We start from the raw sequence: 18,199 nt of genomic DNA, 5'->3' as shown, positions 1-18,199 counted from the left end.
AGTCCTGGACGCCAGGTTCATTCTTGTTTCTCATAAGCCTGAGTCACCTTCCAAGGTCCATTTTCCACTTATATTCTTTCTGCTTCCCATCTCCTTCCTCATGGCAGCTGCCAAGAACTTAAGAGCCTGTTTAGTTTCTTTTTCTACCTGATTCCAACAAATGTTTTTTAGTTTCCTTTTGAGTCCGTTTTTTTAAATAACAGGACCAAAAATTTGAAAGAGGAACTCTCTGTGGTGATGAAAGGAAGGGAAGGAAAGTAGGAAGGAAGGAGGAAAGGAGGGAGAGAGGGAGGTAAGAAAAGAGTGAAAGAGGGAGGAACGGAGGCAAGAAGGAGGCAGGAAAAGCCAATGGTTGACTCTCTAGGAAAAAAACAAAACAAAACAAAACAAAACAGCATGGTGACAGCAGGGGCCTCTAACACAGCCCTGGTCAGGGCAGGACCCAGCAACTGTCAGCAGGTAGGTACAGAACCAGCAGCGTGCTGTAGAACCCGCACCTCCCTGAAGGGGCGAGACTTGGGAAGTTACTGTGCCACTAAGGCTCAGAGCAGGGGACAGCAGGGGACCAGCTGAGAAACTAACGAACACAGCTTACTCTCCAGAGAGACCAGGCTTGAAGGTGTGAACTCAGAGCCAAATAGGTCTCCTTGCTCCGTTAGAGCAAAGTAGTATTTAATTGTGGGGGACAGCCAGAAACAATGGTGGAGGCGGCTTGTGAGTTATTTCACATTTGAACAATGGGGAAAGTGTACAGGTTGTCCATTTGTAGGCCTATCAGAATTCATTTCTTTTGTTTCTATCAAAAGTTAAGAGTTCGTTTGCACACTTCTTTGAAAATGTTTCATGGAAACAACAGTTTTTTACATGTATGTAATTTTGTTTGTGGACACAGGCAGGCAGCCCTCTGTCTCCTCATTTCCTCCCTCACCCTTGGCTCCTCTCTTCCCAGCCCCTCTCTACCTCCCTGGCCACTTTCACCTCTTTGGCCTCTTTGTCGTCAAGGATCCTGTCATTTTGACAGCGCCAGCTACCAACACTGAGGCTTGGATGATCTGTGGGAAAGCTCCACCTCCCCTCTGCCAACATTCCTTTCAGTTAGACATGATTTAAGAAATAATCATAATAAAAACCAATTATCTATGCTTTGCAATCAGAATTAGTTTTGAGGCCTCCATTTGGCTTTATTCAAGAAATGGCAGAAAGTGCTGGAGTCCAGAGTTCGCTGTTATCTTGGGTGCTGTTGGGGAAACTGACGGAGGTAGGGAGCAGCTGGCGTAGGTTTCCTGGAGTGGTGTACACCCCAGCAAGGGAAACACAGAAACACGCCTCAGCTCGGCACTCCTTGAGCTCAGCGTGACCCCAACAAGCCAGACTGTATGTGAGGCCGAGTGCGGGTGTGGACAAGAGGAGGTACTGCAGGACACAAACACTGGCTCCTCTCAGAAAGCCTGTGTTTTCGTGTCTCTGTGAGCTGTTTACCAAGGGAAAGGATGGCAGAGAATGTACTCATTACAGGGCTGTTTGAATGCCTAAAACTGACTCCAGTGTCTGAGGTGAACAACCTGTGTAAATAAAACTAAAATTACCTCAGGTTTCTGTCTGCAGTATTTTTTTTTCAACCCCCGTTGCTGTCCTAGTTTGGGGAAAGCTAGCATCAGCCAGGATCCCACAGCAGAGCCCACAGCCAGCCTGGACTCCATTCTCTCAGAGGCCCAGCTCACCACACCTGTGTGCAATCCGCTCCACCCGAGAAAACGGAATACTTAAACATTTTAATTTACTTCTGTTTTTGTGCCTGTGCGTGTGTGGGAACACGAGTGCAGGTGCCATGGAGGCCAGAAGGGGGCACCAGATCCTCAGTAAGCACACTGAGCCACCTCTTTCATGCCCTGGATGCGGTTTTTAACATTTTGTCTTTGTTCTTTGTACATTCCATGTACAGATCATTGGGTCCTATCCCTGTGTTTACCACTGTGATGAGTGTCCAAGTTGTCACGTGTCACTGCAGTTTTGACTGTCGGTCCTCGCCAGAGTTATCCCTTTACCGGGAGAATGGGGGCGTCTCAGTGCTCGGCAGTGGGAGGGACTGGGCTGTGGTTTCTGACTCCGTGAGGCTGACATGCTGACAGGTATCAAATAGCAATCACCTACTAGTTGTGTAAGTATAATAAAGGGGACACACTGACACACGAGTGTTATCTGGGGGGATCTGACTGAACTTGGGGAGTCAGGGTGACACAGAAACCTAAGGGTCGCTTGAGTTTTATTTGCACGTCATTATCTCACCTTAGGACTGTACTGCTGATGAGGCACCACGGAACATGTCATGAAGAATCTGAAGGAAGGAAGGGCTGAGCTGAGAAAAGCAGGGCGTGTCAGAGAGACCTCAGAGAAGCTGGGTGGCTGGAGTGGAGCTTGCGGAGGCAAAATGGGATCCCGCCTGCACAGGGTGGGCCTTTCCACACGAGGGATTCTGGGCCATCTGGGAGATTTAGATGTTATTCTTACGCGGTTGACTTATCTGAAGCTGGAGAGTGATAACACCATTCTATTTAAAGTGGATAAAATTGAGCCAGGAGAGGTGGTTCTGTGGTTAAAGCGCTTGCTGTTCTTACAGAGGACATGAGCTCAGTTCGCAGTGCCCACATCAGGAAGTTTACAACTTTCAGCTCCAGAGGATATGGCGCCCTCTTCTGGCCTCCACAAGCAGGACATGCAGGTGAACATATACACACCCACTATAAACTGAACCCTGCACATACATACCTGATGGGTACCTTGGTTTTCCTGTAGGCTTCCTAGTAAGGGGAGCAGGGACTGTTTCTGACATGGACTCTGTTGCATGTTTTTCGATCCCTTGCCCCTGGTGCGGCTGCCTTGGCAGACCACCATGGAAGAGGATGAGCTCAGTTCTGATCGGACCTGAAGTGCTGGGGTTGGTCGGGGGCGGGGATAGGGGGAGTGGGAGGAGGGAGAAGAAGGGAGGGTGGGACCAGGAAGAGAGGAGGATGGGGACTGTGAATAAATAAAGTTAAAAGTTAAAAAAACAAACAAACAAACAAACAAACAAACAAAAAAAACCCAAATCTTTATTTTATTTTCCAGACAGGGCCTCGCTGTGTAGCTCTGGCTGGCTGAAACTCTACATAGACCAGACTACTTTGAACTCACAGAGATCTGCCTACCTCTCAAGTGCTGGGATTAGAGGCATATACTACCATGACTAGTCCAAAAAAGAAAAAAAGAAAAAAGAAAAAAAAAGAAACTGCTAAAAACTGAGTAAAACAAAAACAATTCAGGGCCCTACAGAAAGGACGGAGGAAGGCTCTGGGGGCTGGAAGTCGTATTCATCCAGGACACTCCCACACAGCCCTATGCTGGCACCAGAACACTTCTGCCCAGAGGAAGGCCATCCGTGTGCTTCGAGCAGACCTGACTCTCCCTGTCACACACCCTGGGGCCCTAGCTCTGTGTTACAGAAGTGCTCAATCAATCTCCTCCCCCACCCCCTAGCACACACAAGTCAGCTCTAGTGACGTTTCCCTGCACTTAGCCTCAGCGTTGGTGTCAGGTTTGGGGAAAGGACTCCAGTTATCCTAATGAATGCACTCTTTGAGGTCTTCTGCCCGGACCCTCAGAGGGGAGGGTTTCCCTCTGGGATTGCTAGGGTTAAGGCTCATCAAGGGCCTCTACGCCTGCGCAGGGCCTCCTGACAAGGACAAGGACAGAGGGAGAAGGAGACAGAGTTCTGAGTAAACTGCTCATGACTGGTTCGCCCCTTGGCTCTGAGGTTTCGTCCTTTCTAATCAGAAGCCAGGTCAACGCCTGGAACAAGAATGTGTGTAGGTGTGCTGAGGGGGGGAGCAGGCGGTGTCTGATGCCCCTGTAAATAGTCCTTCCCCAGTGCTCAGGTAGCCAACCTTAAGTGGAGTCAACTGGTCAGGGAGAGGGAGAGGGCCAGCGGGAGCTGGGGAGCAGGAGAGGGCAATGAGATAAACACGATCAAAAGCCACAGGTGTGCGAAAGGGTCACAGCCGGGCCCATTGTTATGTATGATTAACATAAAAGAGCAGACTCGGAGAAGTCTGCAGGTGTGGCAGAGCTCCTCTAGCTGTGAACTGTGACCTTGCGGAGGCCGCCACTCACAGCCTGTGGTCCAGCTGGCAGAGAAAACCAATTCCCGCTCCCACCCTCCAGGGGGAAAGGTTAAACGCTACCTCGGGTAAACAAGTGTTTATAGAGACTATTATTCCTCAAGAAGGAAGATTTGTCTATCATACCTCATTGGTATTTTGTGTCTCCTACAACCAATATATTTTAAAATAGGAAGACCAACAACGATGAAGAGAATAAATATCCTTCCAGTGTATTTTTATTTTAAGCAGCACGCGCATTTTTGGAAACTTCTGAGTTCTACACCATACTGCGCAGAGTCTCCTATCTCCGGCTGGACTGCTGGCACAGTGGGCCTCCCATTGTGTGCTTCGGCTTCCCTGCCCTCACAAGATACATGTTGTGTGCCTACTGTGTGCCGAGAGCATGCTCAGCTGTCCTGAGATGTGGGCTGGGTTTACATTATTATTTTCTTGGATCTTAGGCAAATTGGTTAAAAATTATTTAAGCTCTCGAAAACAAAGACAGTGACAATAAAGAAAAGTATTTGTCTTCACTTTTCAAAAATGTTTATTAGTTTTAAATTTGTGTGTGTGTGTGTGCGTTGGTGGGCATGTGCGCTTGCACGCCTGCCCAAGGGGGTGTACGCTTATGCAGGGAATGTGGGCAGTTCCTGCAGAGGCCAGAAGGGGGCGCTGAAGCCCGCGGAACTGGAGTTTCAGCGGGGTGCACGCCGCCGTGCGGGTGCTGGGAACTGGATGGGGTTCGCCTGCAAGAGCAGTCAGTGCGCTTAACAGCTGATCCTATGTTCTAGCTTCATCTCATTCTTCAGAGCAAATATGTGTTTGTGAGAAGAAATATAACTGTGTGTGGGGGCGCACGCCTGTCATCCCAGCACTCTGGGAGGCAGAGGCAGGTGGATCGCTGTGAGTTCAAGGCCAGCCTGGTCTACAAATCCAATCTAGGACAGCCAGGGCTACACAGAGAAACCCTGTCTTGAAACAAACAATCAATTTTTCCACGTGTATTAACGAGTGTCATGCCTGCACAAATGCGCACACGGAAGCCATAACGAGAAGGCTGTAGGATCCCCGGAGGTGGAGTTACAGACCCTCTGGAAGAGCAGCCAGCTCTTAATGCCGAGCCCTGTCTCCAGAGCCTGGCTCGCAGGATTCACATCGCCATACGCACTCACCTGCGATTCTCAGTAACAATCGATACAGATATTACCAGCTCTAATGTTGATAGCTTCAGAAGTTAAAGTCCAGAACGGTGAGGAGGCTCAGCTGATAAAGGAACCTGCAGCCAAGCCTGATGACCGCACCACAGCCCACACGGTGGGGAGACAGAAAAGACTCCAGGCTGCCCTCTGACCTCCACCTGTGCTGGGCACAGCAAGGCCCAGCTATGTGTCAGTGTAACGACATCCGACCACATAAGCACACAAGGCTGTGCTGGGTTCAGAGCACAGACCGCCACGGTTTACAAAGAGCCGCCTGTATTTAAGAGTCTTTGAACACACTAAAATGTCATTATATAAAACAGCAAAAGTGAAAGGTGGGGTCTGCATTTTTCTGGGCAGCTGCGGGAAGGCATGTTTGGAGATGGATTCTGGTTTTTCATTCCTACATTTTGAGAGATTATCCCTGGCCTTAAGGAAATAATACAGACCCCCCCCCCCCCCGAGTATTAGAAGTCCTATTTCCCAGCCTGCCTTTCATCGTGGCTATCATTTTGGGAGCATATACTAGTCACAGCATTTGTTGAGGGAGGGGTTCTGTTGAATGTCAACAGTGTTGTGAGTGGAGAGGAGAGCCCCCAGGTGTGAGAGTGGGCAGGGACTCTGGAGATGGCTCAGTATGGCAGCTTGTGGGCGTCCCATCACTGAGGAGTTTTACACAAACATCATGACAGAGAGAAAGTGGGCGCCATCTCTGCGTGAATCCATCAGCACAACATCTTCAAAGGCAGATTAGAAACAGATGAGAGAAACTGCTTATTTTATTTGGAAAATCAGATTCCCTTACGGGAGACCTGGGCCAACAAACATCAAAACCTGGCTCTGCTCAAATTTCCTGGCTCAGTCTGAGGCTGGAGTGTGTGGCTTAAGGATGGTTCAAAAAGGTGTGTGTGTGTGTGTGTGTGTGAGAGAGAGAGAGAGAGAGAGAGAGAGAGAGACAGACAGACACACAGACACAGATGCCATCAGGGGGCCAGAAGAGGGCATGGGACCCTCTGAAGCTGGCATTACGGGCAGTTGTGAGCAGGCTGTCCCTGTAGTGACAGAATGTCCAGATCTGTCCAACATGGCAGCCAGTGACAGTGTTGTGAGCGCTGGTGTTGAAAACAACCAAAGAGGATACAGCTGGAATTTGAAAACTCTTATAGAACACCCACATCTTCTAAAGTACAAAGCAATTATTCTGCTTTGGATTTTTTTTCAAGTGCTCTAGATAAAAGGGGCCAAATGCGGGGTGAAATAAGGCAGGACTCCCTTGGTGGAGGGCGCTCTGAGAAACTGGTACAACAGGCCGCCATCTTGCAATCTTCACATTCTTGTTTTCAGTTTGCCCTGGTTACCCTGCTTGACAGTGCCAGCCATTTACTTCGTGAGTCCGCAAAGACCTGCTTCACTTGTGTGAAGGACTTACTGTGAGTTAGCGGCAGTAGCGGGAGGACGCTTTGATCCGGAAAGCTAGGCAAGGCCTTCGGGCCCGCCAGCGGTGAACCGAGTTGAGAGCTGACGCTCAGCGCCAGCAGCGCCTGGCTGAGCTAGAGGGGCGCCCCGGGAAGTGGCCTCCTTCTTTCCTTCGGCTGTGGCTGATCTACAGCCAGCGTCAGAGCATCCTCATCCCGGCACCCCAGCCGCTGTGTTGACTGGCCCGTGTGGGCTGAGAGCTGCATCATCCTCAGGAACCGGCCTGGCCTGGGCGACGGGCTCAGGGAGAGCGGTTGTATCCCCTTTAAAGCGGATCCTGTTCTTTCTAAGGCACAGCGTGGAAGTCGTGACCCAGATACGCCCCAATAAGGCCTCCTCCAGGGCCTGAGTGCGCGCAGGTGGGCGCGCGCTCAGGCCAGCCAGCCACAGGGGAAGCCGACGGGGAAACGCCCGTGTCTTAAGCTAGCTGCTGTGAACCTCTGCAAAGATTCATTTTTCCTTGCCAAATGTAACATTCACTTACCAAGCGGGATTGTAAAAGTTCACGTTTTCATGAAAATTCCAGTGATGTTTTCCCCCTCCTCCACCTTCCTCTCAGATCACCACTAGGGGGCGCTGTTGGCAGTGAGATCAACAGGAAGGACGCAGAAAACGGACAATTCCTGGTTTCTTTCTTTTCTTCCGCTTCTGCTTCCTCTTCCTCTCTTTCTTCTTCTAATTCTTCTTCCTTCCTGTTTTTTTCCTGTTCTTGTTCTTCTTTCTCCACCTCCTTCTCCTCCTCTTCCTTAACCTTAAGTTATTTTCTTTCCATACGTAAATAAAAACTACTTACAGTTTACTTGGGCTTGTATTTCCACTCACCACAGGATCTTGTGGACCCTTTGTGCATCACATTAATAAAAGAAATAAATCAGTGTAAAATCCGTTCCAGTTTCTCCCAAATACTTCCTTCCCCGAAATGCCCCACACGCCCGCACATCCTGTCAGGAATGTTTCCAGCACTTGGAGGCGCATTAGCTTTTTATTTCTGAAACAGTAAAACAATTTTCTTTTCATACCTTCCTGTGATTTGCTACCGGATCTCAGAGTGGCAGGGGACCTTTCCGGTATCTAGTTCAACTATTTATTTCCACTCTCCATTCTACACACTGGTCACAGGTTGCCCAAACTGGAAAATGACAGAAAACCCCTCTGCATTTGGGGGAACAAAAATGTTTACAGGAAAGTTGACACGAAGGTAAAAATCTGCTTGCTTCCCCTGCTCCCGTTTGTTGTATCAAACAAAAGGAGTTAGAAAGTAGACTAAGCTTCCTTGTGAGAAAAAAAAGTAGGAGGTGGCGTGGTGGCCCTTGTTCTGCAGGGAAAGATCTGGTGGAAACCAAGGCCTGTGAGGACTCGGTGTCCTGGTCCTGTAACACAGTAGTCTCAGATCTGAGTCTGGGTGTTTCCTGAAGTGTTTGTTAGCAGCGTGCTACGAGGGTTCCACAGCTCTAAGCTTGACTGCTGTGTGTTAGGGACTCAGTCTGCCAGGCGGGACCTAGTGTCCTGACTACAGACAAAACACTTCTGGAATGTGTTCCCTTAGCAAAACCCCAATTTTCTGCCAATGAATTGGCTGAGGGTAATCGGAGCATCTGAGGCCTGTAGATGAGATTTTTCAGCTTCACTGTGATCCCTGCGTAGTGTATTTGGAAAGTGTCTTCATGCTACTGTAAAACTTCCTGTTACTCTAGAAACTTCATGAAACGCCTTTCACACTGGAGCACAAGATTTGGAGTAACCTGAATCCCTGTTTCTTGGCCATGGTCACCCATATTTGGTTCCAGAATGAACTACATCTTGATCTCTGCGGTGGGAGCTGGGTTTCGTGCTGACAGTACGACGTCTGTTTCTCCAGACACCACAGGTGAGTTTCGTCAGAAAGACCTCAGAGATCTGTGGGCTGTGTCACCCCTGGGAGGTGGTCCTGGTTGGTGGACAAGGCAGGCTGAGCCAGCCAGCCAGCAGCACTCCTCTGTGGCCCTGATGCAGTCCCTGCCCCGGGCTCCTGCCTGGACTTCCTTGGTGACGGGCTGTGATCAGGATATGTCAGCTGGAATAAACTCTCTCCTCCCCAGGTTGCCTGTGTCCGGTGGTCCAGCACAGGAACAGAAACCCCAGTCAGCACTTCTTAGGTCAGTGAACAGAATAATGGAGATTTTGTTCTGACGTCTGCACACACAGCAATGCTACCCTCTCATCCAGGCCTGCACCTCGCTGCCTTCTGCAAACTGTCCCCTTCTACTCTAGCTTTTACAACTCTTTTTAAACACATGCTGGACATGGCGTGGAAACCCTTGGGAAGCAGCAAAAATGGATGTCTCTTCGTACAGGGCACACTTTCCCAGTCCCAGTGGAGAAGGTTGAAGGTTGTTTCCCTCAGCACAATGGCAAAGTGCATCGGCAGGAGAACCGTGGCAGCTGTGGGCTGTTCCCACTCCCGCCTGTGCCTTTCTTTGTGATCCAATCACTCCAGGACTGTCTCTCCAAACCTGCGTCCCAGCTGCACCCACTGCTCAGAACATAGCAGAGGGGTAAAAGGTCACGTTCTTGGTGGTGCCTCTGGATTCCAGCACAAGCCTCATGCTCGTTGGCTACTCCTTCAGAAAAGCTTAATCCTTACACACCTCAAGCAGCCAGCGCCACCAGGGAGGGAGAGGGGCTATTACATGCCTTTGCATTCACTAGGAAAACAAAAATGTGCTGTGTCACGGTGTCAGCAGGTAGCAGAGAGGAGAGGGGCTGTCTACTCAGTGTTCTAACCTGTGAAGTCGGGACGGTGCCTGAAATAACACTCCCTGATGGCCGCCAGCCCAGCACCAGGGGGCTTGGGCAGGAAGCTAATCTGAGACAACCACCAGCAGGTTCTGTGCAAGCCCAGGCCCAGAAGCGAGCCGGACATGACAACCAGAGCCGTGGCATGGGGCCTGGGTGGAGAGCTACCCTGAGATCACCAGATGGGGGCCACACAGGCCTGGGGGACAGGCCGAGCCTGAGGTGACTCCTGCTATAATGCAGTTGGGTATAGCTGGAGGTGGAAGCAGCTGTGAGCTGTGTGACACAGCACGGCTCTCCACAGAGGAGGACAGTCTTCGCCGAGGGCCACCTCCCAGGCCCTGTCAACAGTTTACTCTGATTTTTAACCTTAAAGTTGGAGCTGCTTACAGCTCCATCTCACTCTTCATCCTTTTCCTCCTCTTCCCCAGAGTGAACACTGTTCTGAGCCTGTTTCTATTTTTCTAACCTGTAGTTTACAAATCAGTGATTTGTAGTTGTATTTTACGTACCGGGAATAGTATTGTGCGTACATACTCTTGGCTGGGTATGGACCTAACAGTTACTCTGTGTAAATCTGGTCCAGTTGCTTCAGCAACACTGTTGCCACCGCCTGGACACGCTGTGTCATCTGTCACCCACTGGTGACAAGTGAAGCTGCCTTTCATCTTTATTCAACCTTCCCTATTTGCCTTTCCATCTTTATCCAAAAACAGAATAAGCTAGTCCTTGGGCTTTAGATCTGGGAAAAGCTAAGCTAACATAAAAAGCCCTGGAAGGTCTTCACAGTCCCTGATTGTCTCTTAATGTTTAGCAGTGACATGATCACGGCAGAAACACGGAGCCTAGCTGCAACTGTTCAAAGGAGAGAGATCACGTCAGGGGGGCTTTTCAAGCTCTGCACTCCTTCCCACGCTACGAGGTCAAGAGAAGAACCGTCGCTGTTCATAACTATTTCCAGGTGCTCCTATAGTTTTAAGTGATGGCACTGAAGTATGTGTTTTAATAATACTTTCTTGGATCCATATCACAAAACGGCAGTGTGATGCATGGAGATGTCTAGATAGCTCAGAAGCAGCGTTTTTCTTGCATGCACGAGGCCCTGTGTTCAACCACTAAAAAGAAACCAAACCAAAAGCAGCACAGTGTCTGGCTCTCTGCCTCCTTCGGGTCTTGTCGTTTGGCTCAGCACTGGTGTCATTCCACTGTGGCCGGCTCTCCCGGAAGCAGCCGCTCTCCCTGCTTAAAGAGTGCCGTCTACTCTGCACATAGGGAGTCTCGGGTGCAGCGAGGCACGTCTGCTTGAGCTTGCGTGCACGCTCACGTGCATGCACACGCGTGCTCACACACTCTCACACACCGTCTGTCTCTATTACAGTTCAAACAGGGATGAGAACAAGTCATGGCATTTGATTAGTGGATGGTAGCGATGAGTCATCAGGACCAAAACTCTTCAAAGCTCTTGGCTGATACTTGGATGCTCTGGCATGAGATACTGAGAGACGACGTTTTGGAGAATGGGAAGAAAACTATCCTGTCTTGCTGTGTCTCCCTGGAAGGTGTCTGCCAGCTGCCCGGAGGAGTATTTTCATCCCTGTACATACTGCTCACTAGGCTTCAAACACCCATTCCCATGCCACCGCCTGGGACAGGCAGATTCTTGTGACTCATTCATCAAGGTCCATCTCAGGGAGCTTTCATTCAAGCACGGTTGCCGGGGTGGGACTGAGCACCAGGGCTGGTTCCATCCTCGGGACTGCAGCCACTGTCCCTGCATTTCCCCTCTCCCCGCCCTCAGGGATGGGCGAGCTGGCACTCTCGGTGGGGTTCAGTCCTCTTTCATTCCTTTGTTCAATGGTGTGTTTCTGTTTAAGAGGCGCTATGGGACTCTCGTGTTTACGACGATTCATACTTAGTGATTTGCACTTGCTAGGAACCAGAATGTGTGCCTTAATTTCTTGTTTTCCTTAATTCTCTGAACATCACCCAGGAAGTAAACGATGGGGTCATCTCCATAGAGATATCACAACTCGAGAATACTAGGAGTTACGGTGTTCATATGCCCAAGCTACATACCATGGTAGCCAGGCCGGAGCTTGCTGAGGGCGTCGGCAGCCCACCGAGTGGTCAGCTGGGATAGCAACTTCATACACAGCGGAGGCCTGACTCCACTTCGATGAGCACAGGCTGCAGGCACGTGTCTCAGCAGGGTGCTGCCTGCCTTGCTGCTGGCCCAGGAGGAGATCAAAGCTCAAGGTATGGTTTCCAGCAAGGTGTGGTAGCACACACCTCTAGTTCTGGGGCTCAGGAAGCTGAGGCAGGGGATCCGAGCCTGAAGCCAGCCAGAGCTGAATAGTGAGTTCTGGGTCAGCTTTAACTGCTTGTGTGAAATGCTGCTTCAAAAGATCCAAACCACCACAAAACCAAATACGGTTTCTTTGAATTATACCATATACACATTATTACAGTTAAAGAGAGAGAGAAGGAGAGAACCGCTGCAGTGGTTGAGGACATTCTGCAGTGAGCTTGTGGATAAGGACGATGGGCCCAAAGAGGTTGGCAACTTTTCTTGTCGCAGGCTGCTCCAAGCTGGGGCTTGGAACTGCGTTCAGCTGACATCAGAGCTTCAGGCTCGGCCCTGAGCAGCATGGCTTCTGATTCTTTTCCCTTCAGAAGAGGAGCCAAAGAGTAACTTTAGTAGCACTTGAAAATTTTATAGAGAAAAATAAAAACTGCCCTTAAAAGATACCGTCTCAGGAATTGTTTCCTGTGTGTGTGTGCGTGAGCCGTCAGTCTGTACGGGCACCATGCGCGTGCGCCATCCTCAGAGACTGAACGGCTGCTTCCTCTGCAACTGGACGCTTGTGAGCTGTGGGTCCTAGGAGGTGAACCCGGTTCCTCTGAAGGAGAAGCAAGCATTGTGAACTACCAAGTTCTCTTCCCAGCCCTGGGTACCTTTAACAACAATTAACGTTGAAAAGGCAGGCTGGGCACAGAGTGCCCAACCGGCCCGATACTGTGCCATGACACGGTGAAGGCCCCGGTCTTGTGAGCCAGCACACATTGATGGTGGCTGTGATGCCTCAGCACACAGCTGTTAGACCATCGCTTGGTGAGGAGCCTACAGGAAATGCCAGCCCGGGATGGGGATGGCTTCAGCTGCCACTGACTGAGCTCTGCTTACAGGTGCTGTGGTGAGCGCCCCCCCTGTTTTCAGCTGCCGAGTCTGTGCAGTGTTCTCTCCGCATCTGGAATCCCCTGTGCAAAGGGAAGGAAGCGGGGTGCGGTTCTGTAAGACTGGCCTCAGACTACGAGGTAACGCCCATGCGTGGCCGTGTGCCCACTGTGTGCCCAGGACAAGGGAATACGAGTCAACAGGAAATTGATGGTGTGGTGGGCTGCGGTGAGAAGAGGAAGCCTGCGAAAGGGCTAGATGGGACTGGAACCCGAGGACAACGTCGCCTGCCTCCAGTTTCTCTGAGGCACGCTTGGGACGTGCTGGTGAGGAATCCGTGTGGTTCTTCAGCACTTGTGTCGTGCGATGCTGGTGCTGGGGGGTGGGGCGGGGTAGCAGGACCGACCGTTGGCTCTGCCCTCTTTAGAAAGGCTTTCGTTTCCAAGCAGCACCTGCTGCGGGTTAAGCAGCCCTCAGCTGCGAAAGGTTGATTTCGTGGCCCCCTGTACAAACACAGAGGTCTGAGTTGGCAAGGGCCTCTGCGGGACCTACGCCTTGTGGATCCTTGTTATTTTCTTGTGGCTCCAACACATGCATACAGACATGTGCAGAGATGGATGTTCTCTCTGCAGATCAGCCCCGCAACCTCGCAGTCAGGATGAGGGCAAATGCTGAGAATGCGGGGCCAGGCCCCGGATGGACACCAGCGGGGAACATGGAGAGTGTGTGGCTTTTGCTCTTTTGGAGTAGAAACCATAAGAGATGTCTTTTTGCCTTTTTAATACTCCTACTAAAACCCAAAGGATGCAGACAACGAAGCGAAGAAAACAAACACATCTGTACTCACAGTGGAAGGCTAACCTCCACGAATAACTTTTATTAAGTAAATCTGTTGTATTTTAAAAATCTTTGTCTCTTTAATGATGTACCCATTACTGATACTCGATCTAAGGCCACGAAACTATTTGGAGGTAGCCACCACCATGTAAACTTTAGTGGACAGGAAAGTACACAGAAAATAAACACACTCCGTGTACTTCAAACAAAGACACACATTTCCTGTGTGGGTGTCTTGCCCGCCTGTGTAGATGTAGGCTGTGCGCATGCCATGCCTTCGGGGCAGAAGCGGGCGTCTGCTGCCCTGAAACTGTAGGCACAGATGGCTTGAGCGGCCAGGTGGGTCCTAGAACTGGACCCAGTCCCTTGGCAAGAACAAGTGCTCTTGTTCTTCCCAGCCGCTCAGCTACTTTTATAAGTTGAATATACTTGTGTGTGTAACACAGCCAAGACTGTTTCTCTCCCCTGCCTTTACCTGGGCAATGAGGGTATTTGCCTTAAGGATCTGGCTTTGGGCTAGGGAGATGGACTCGTCGATAAGAGCCGGCCTCGCAAGCCTGAGGACCTGAGCTCAACTCCAGAACCTCAGAACTAACAAACAGAACGTGATGCTTTCTACCATCACAGCTGTGAAGGAAGTCTGCACACATCACAGGGAGAGGAGCTCACTCGTCGGCAGAGATCCAAGAGAAAGATGTGACTGGGGAGGACATGGATCGGGCTGAGCGAACTGAAAGTCTGATTAAGGAGGACGAGGTGGCAGAGAGGCGCTAAACCAGCGAGCGGGGAGCAGTCATAGGTAGGTCTTGTGCAAGGGCCGTACTGTAGTGTGATAGTGTGACACAAAAGACAGGCTGTGTGTGAACCCTCATCTGCACAGAACCTCCCTCAACTCCCCTTTCCAGACACACCCAGAGGCATCTCCTTGGTGACTCCAAATCTGGTCTAGCTGACAGTGAAGATGGATGTCGGAGTCCACAGAGCTTTTCTGCCCCTTGTTCAGTGACAGCCCTCTCCACCCAACCAGCCTGGAATACAGGATCTTAAGATCAAAAGGCTTGCAAAACCACCGCCACATCAGCTGTTGTCAAACTGCCTCCCTTGTCCTCTCTCAGTGGGGAGACAGGCCCGAAGCTTAGCACCGCCCAGGCCCCAGGCAGCTGTGTCATGACTGGTCTGCCTTTCCTGGAACAGAGTCTATGGCTCTCCAGAGGCGCCTGAGAGATGCTGTCATGGATCTGATTATGTTCCTTTGATTATGGGTCCCCTGGGCCTGGATATGGAGGCTTTCAGAGCTCAGTTCTCAATTATTAAAAGCATAGCAAGTGTGCAGAGAACATTTACAACCCGGGGGAGGGAGGCCTTTAAAAGCCACAGCTGTAACACGCTATTTCTTTTTAAGCCCCATCGATGAGCTGAGCTAAAATATGAGCCCCCAGTGTGATAGCCCATTAGGGTGATGGAGAAGCCATTCGTTCGTCACATTTATAATGTGATCACGGCAGCCGGCTACACACTGCTAAGTGTGAGCTGGGCTGGTCAGGCCGGCTGTTGGCTGAGATCAAAGCACAGCTGAGGTTCAGTCAATGTATGCCAGAAGAAACAAATGAGAACCGGAGAACCGGCACAGAGGAGCCCCTGGGACCGGATCCCCCCACACCCACAAAGAAAATCTTCTAGATGTGTTGTGGAGATGTGGGAGAGGGAGGGAAGAGCTGGCAGAGGCCAGATGGGGTTCAAGTAGAACTCAGAATACCCAGGAGAACAAAAGATGGGCAGCTGTCATTCTGTCCTCAAGACTCCTGGCCCAAGACATCAGCAAGACCAAGGGTGAGATGAGGGTGGGCGGGGTTTCCCGGGTGGGCGGGGTTTCCCAGAGTAGCCATGAGCTGGACCAGCTCTATCAGTGAATCCGTGAGCTCTGGATTTGACTGCAAGATCCAGCTTTCCAAAGAATAGGGAGGAGGCCAATTGAGGAAGGTTCCTTACCTTGGGATAAGCGTGCACACACACTCACAATGCACACGCACACTCCACATCATACAAACACGTGAACAGAAGACCCCATGCTCATACCTGTCTGGAGCTATGTTTAATGCGGCGAAGCAGGCTTCTACCATGGGAACAAGTCATGGAGTCTCTGGAGTGGCAGACCTTGTGTTTCCACCACAAAGCGTTTGCTTTTGAAATGATGTTAGTCCTTCTGTTATTTTTAAAGCGTTCAGTGATTTTGATCTTAAAAAGTGGACTGTTTGGCAAAATCTTTTCTTGGAGCAGCTATGCTTCAACATGACCATTTCCTGTGACACTGACCCCTCTTTAGCACATACTTCCTTCATGATCATCTTTAGTCTCTCCTTTACCATTTCAACAGTGCAAGAAAGTGTAAAACGATCAGAGAGGTTTGAGAAAGTATCAAGAAAAATCACACTCATAGATAAGCCTCCTTTGGTTCAGAAAAGAAATTTATAATGCAGAATTCCTCATTTAATTACAGTTTATAACCTGGATGATGTTTCATTCCAGCCTTTGGAGGCTGAGGCCTGAGGCTTGCCACAATTTTAAGGCCAACCTGGGTGACATATGGAGTTTCAGACCAGCCTGAGCTCAACAGTGTGTCCTGTCCTAAAGAAACAAAACCCTTAGAGCAATTCATCGTATTTTGATAAGTGCATCCGATAGCAATTCATAATATTTGATAGCCGAATCCATCCACTACGCTCACTTCCGGCTTGTCTTTGTAAGGCTGCCGTTGGTGGGTGGTTGTTACGTGTGAGCTTCCTCCCACGGCTTCCAAATTGTAGGTTATTTCGATGGATGGGTTTGGGCTAAGTTCTGCCTCACATTACAAAAATGGCAATATGAAACAGGACAAGAAAATCGTGGCTTAAGGATGACAGAGCATCAGGAAAGCTGGGTGCTACCTGACATTTTTAGCGTCACAGAGCCAAGCCTTTTGCACAGGGCTCAATGCAGTTGACAGTGACTGAGCTGATACTGTGTCATGTTACAAGCCAGGTGCAGAAGGGGGCAATGAGGAGGGCATGCCACCTCTGTCTGGGAAGGTTTCCCCAAAGCCATACTGGTGCATGCACAGCAAAGCAGCGAGTCTCTGGCTCCAGCCTGGAGTGGCAGTGAATTTTCTGAGGCTCATGTGGGAGCTAGGTTTTCAAACCTCTTTATTTGGGGGTTCCTTAAAGCTCATACCTCCCTTCCAGCCCCCGAGCCCCAGGTAGGAGAAAAAGAAGGTTGTAAGGGAAAGGAGACGTCGCCCTCTTTTCTTCTTCCCACTGGATAGGGTCACAGACTTCTTTTTGGGGCAACACCAATCTCCGTCGTCAGGAAATCCAGAAGTGTAGGTCACCAGCAAAGCAGCAAGAGATCTTCTGCCTTCTCCAAGCCACCATGCCTTCCTCCTCTGGACTGTCATATTTATACCCCTCAGAGTCCTCAGAATTCAATTAATTCCAGCTGGCAAAGACCATGCTCCCCATGAGGCAATTAACAGGTCTAAAATCCTCCCACTTGGGATTATAACAAAAACATGTTTACATACCATAAACCAAAACCTCCACAACAGGCTCAGGTCAGGGCTCGGGAGACCTGGTTAGATACCTTCAAAGGGCAGAGGCTTGGGAAGGGAAGATTTCCATCTCACAAAGTGGTTACACTTACTTTGTGCCTTCTTACTCTTTTAGATTGAAGACATTCATATTGTGTGTGCGTGTGTGTGTGTGTGCGTGTGTGCGTGTGTGTGTGTGTGTGTGTGTATGTAGGCATGCGCACCTGAGTGCAGTGCCCTCAGAGGCCAGAAGATGACATTCCATCCCTTGAGCTGGAGTTCCAGGTGGCTGTGAGCCACCAACATGGCTGCTGGACTGGAGCCGAGCCCTCTGGCAGGACCCTCCAGCCTTTGGCCTCAGGTGAGGACGGAGCATCTTAGTCTCTGAGATACATCAGCAAGTCTTTCTACACGGACCTACCTGCTCCAAAGAGCTTTGCACATTACTATTTTACCTTTTCAACTGCTAAAGGATTCGCTGAACCAAAATTTGACCCCTGGGGCTTGCCGTGTTAAAGACGCCCCCAGACATCTGCGCTGTCTGGGCTTGGCGTTTGGGAACAAGTGCTAAGATTCTTTTTGATGATCCAACAGCAGCGAAACAGCTTCTAAGTCGCTGATCATCCAGGTTGTCTGCTGCTGAGCTAGGCGCACATGGATATATGCGTGGCCTTTCAGTCCCCAGCGGGGAATCGTGCGAGACAGCTGAGGGAGACAGGGCTCTTGATCAGTGTTCTCAAGACTTCCAATGAAATCCTCCCTGAGGTCGTCTGGTCAGTGGGCGCATGTTCAGATCACAGACACGTTAACGTTTCCCCTTTCTCCACACACGTACTGTCTATATGAAGTATGCCGGCATATATTTTATCATCAATGACCTATCACGTGTATGTATGACAGAGAAATAAATCTCTAGAGGCTTCTGCCTAGTCGGTCTTCGGTGAGAGGCTGGGAGATGGCTCAGGGGGTAAACGGTTTACTGTGTGTCATGGAATGAAGTCGGATCACCACTCATGTAAAAGCCAGGCACATGCAATGA

The sequence above is a fragment of the Psammomys obesus genome, unplaced genomic scaffold (assembly GCF_907164565.1).
Source record: "Psammomys obesus unplaced genomic scaffold, mPsaObe1.curated_primary_1811, whole genome shotgun sequence".
Taxonomy (NCBI): Eukaryota; Metazoa; Chordata; class Mammalia; order Rodentia; family Muridae; genus Psammomys; species Psammomys obesus.
Note: the sequence above shows the minus strand (reverse complement) of the source record.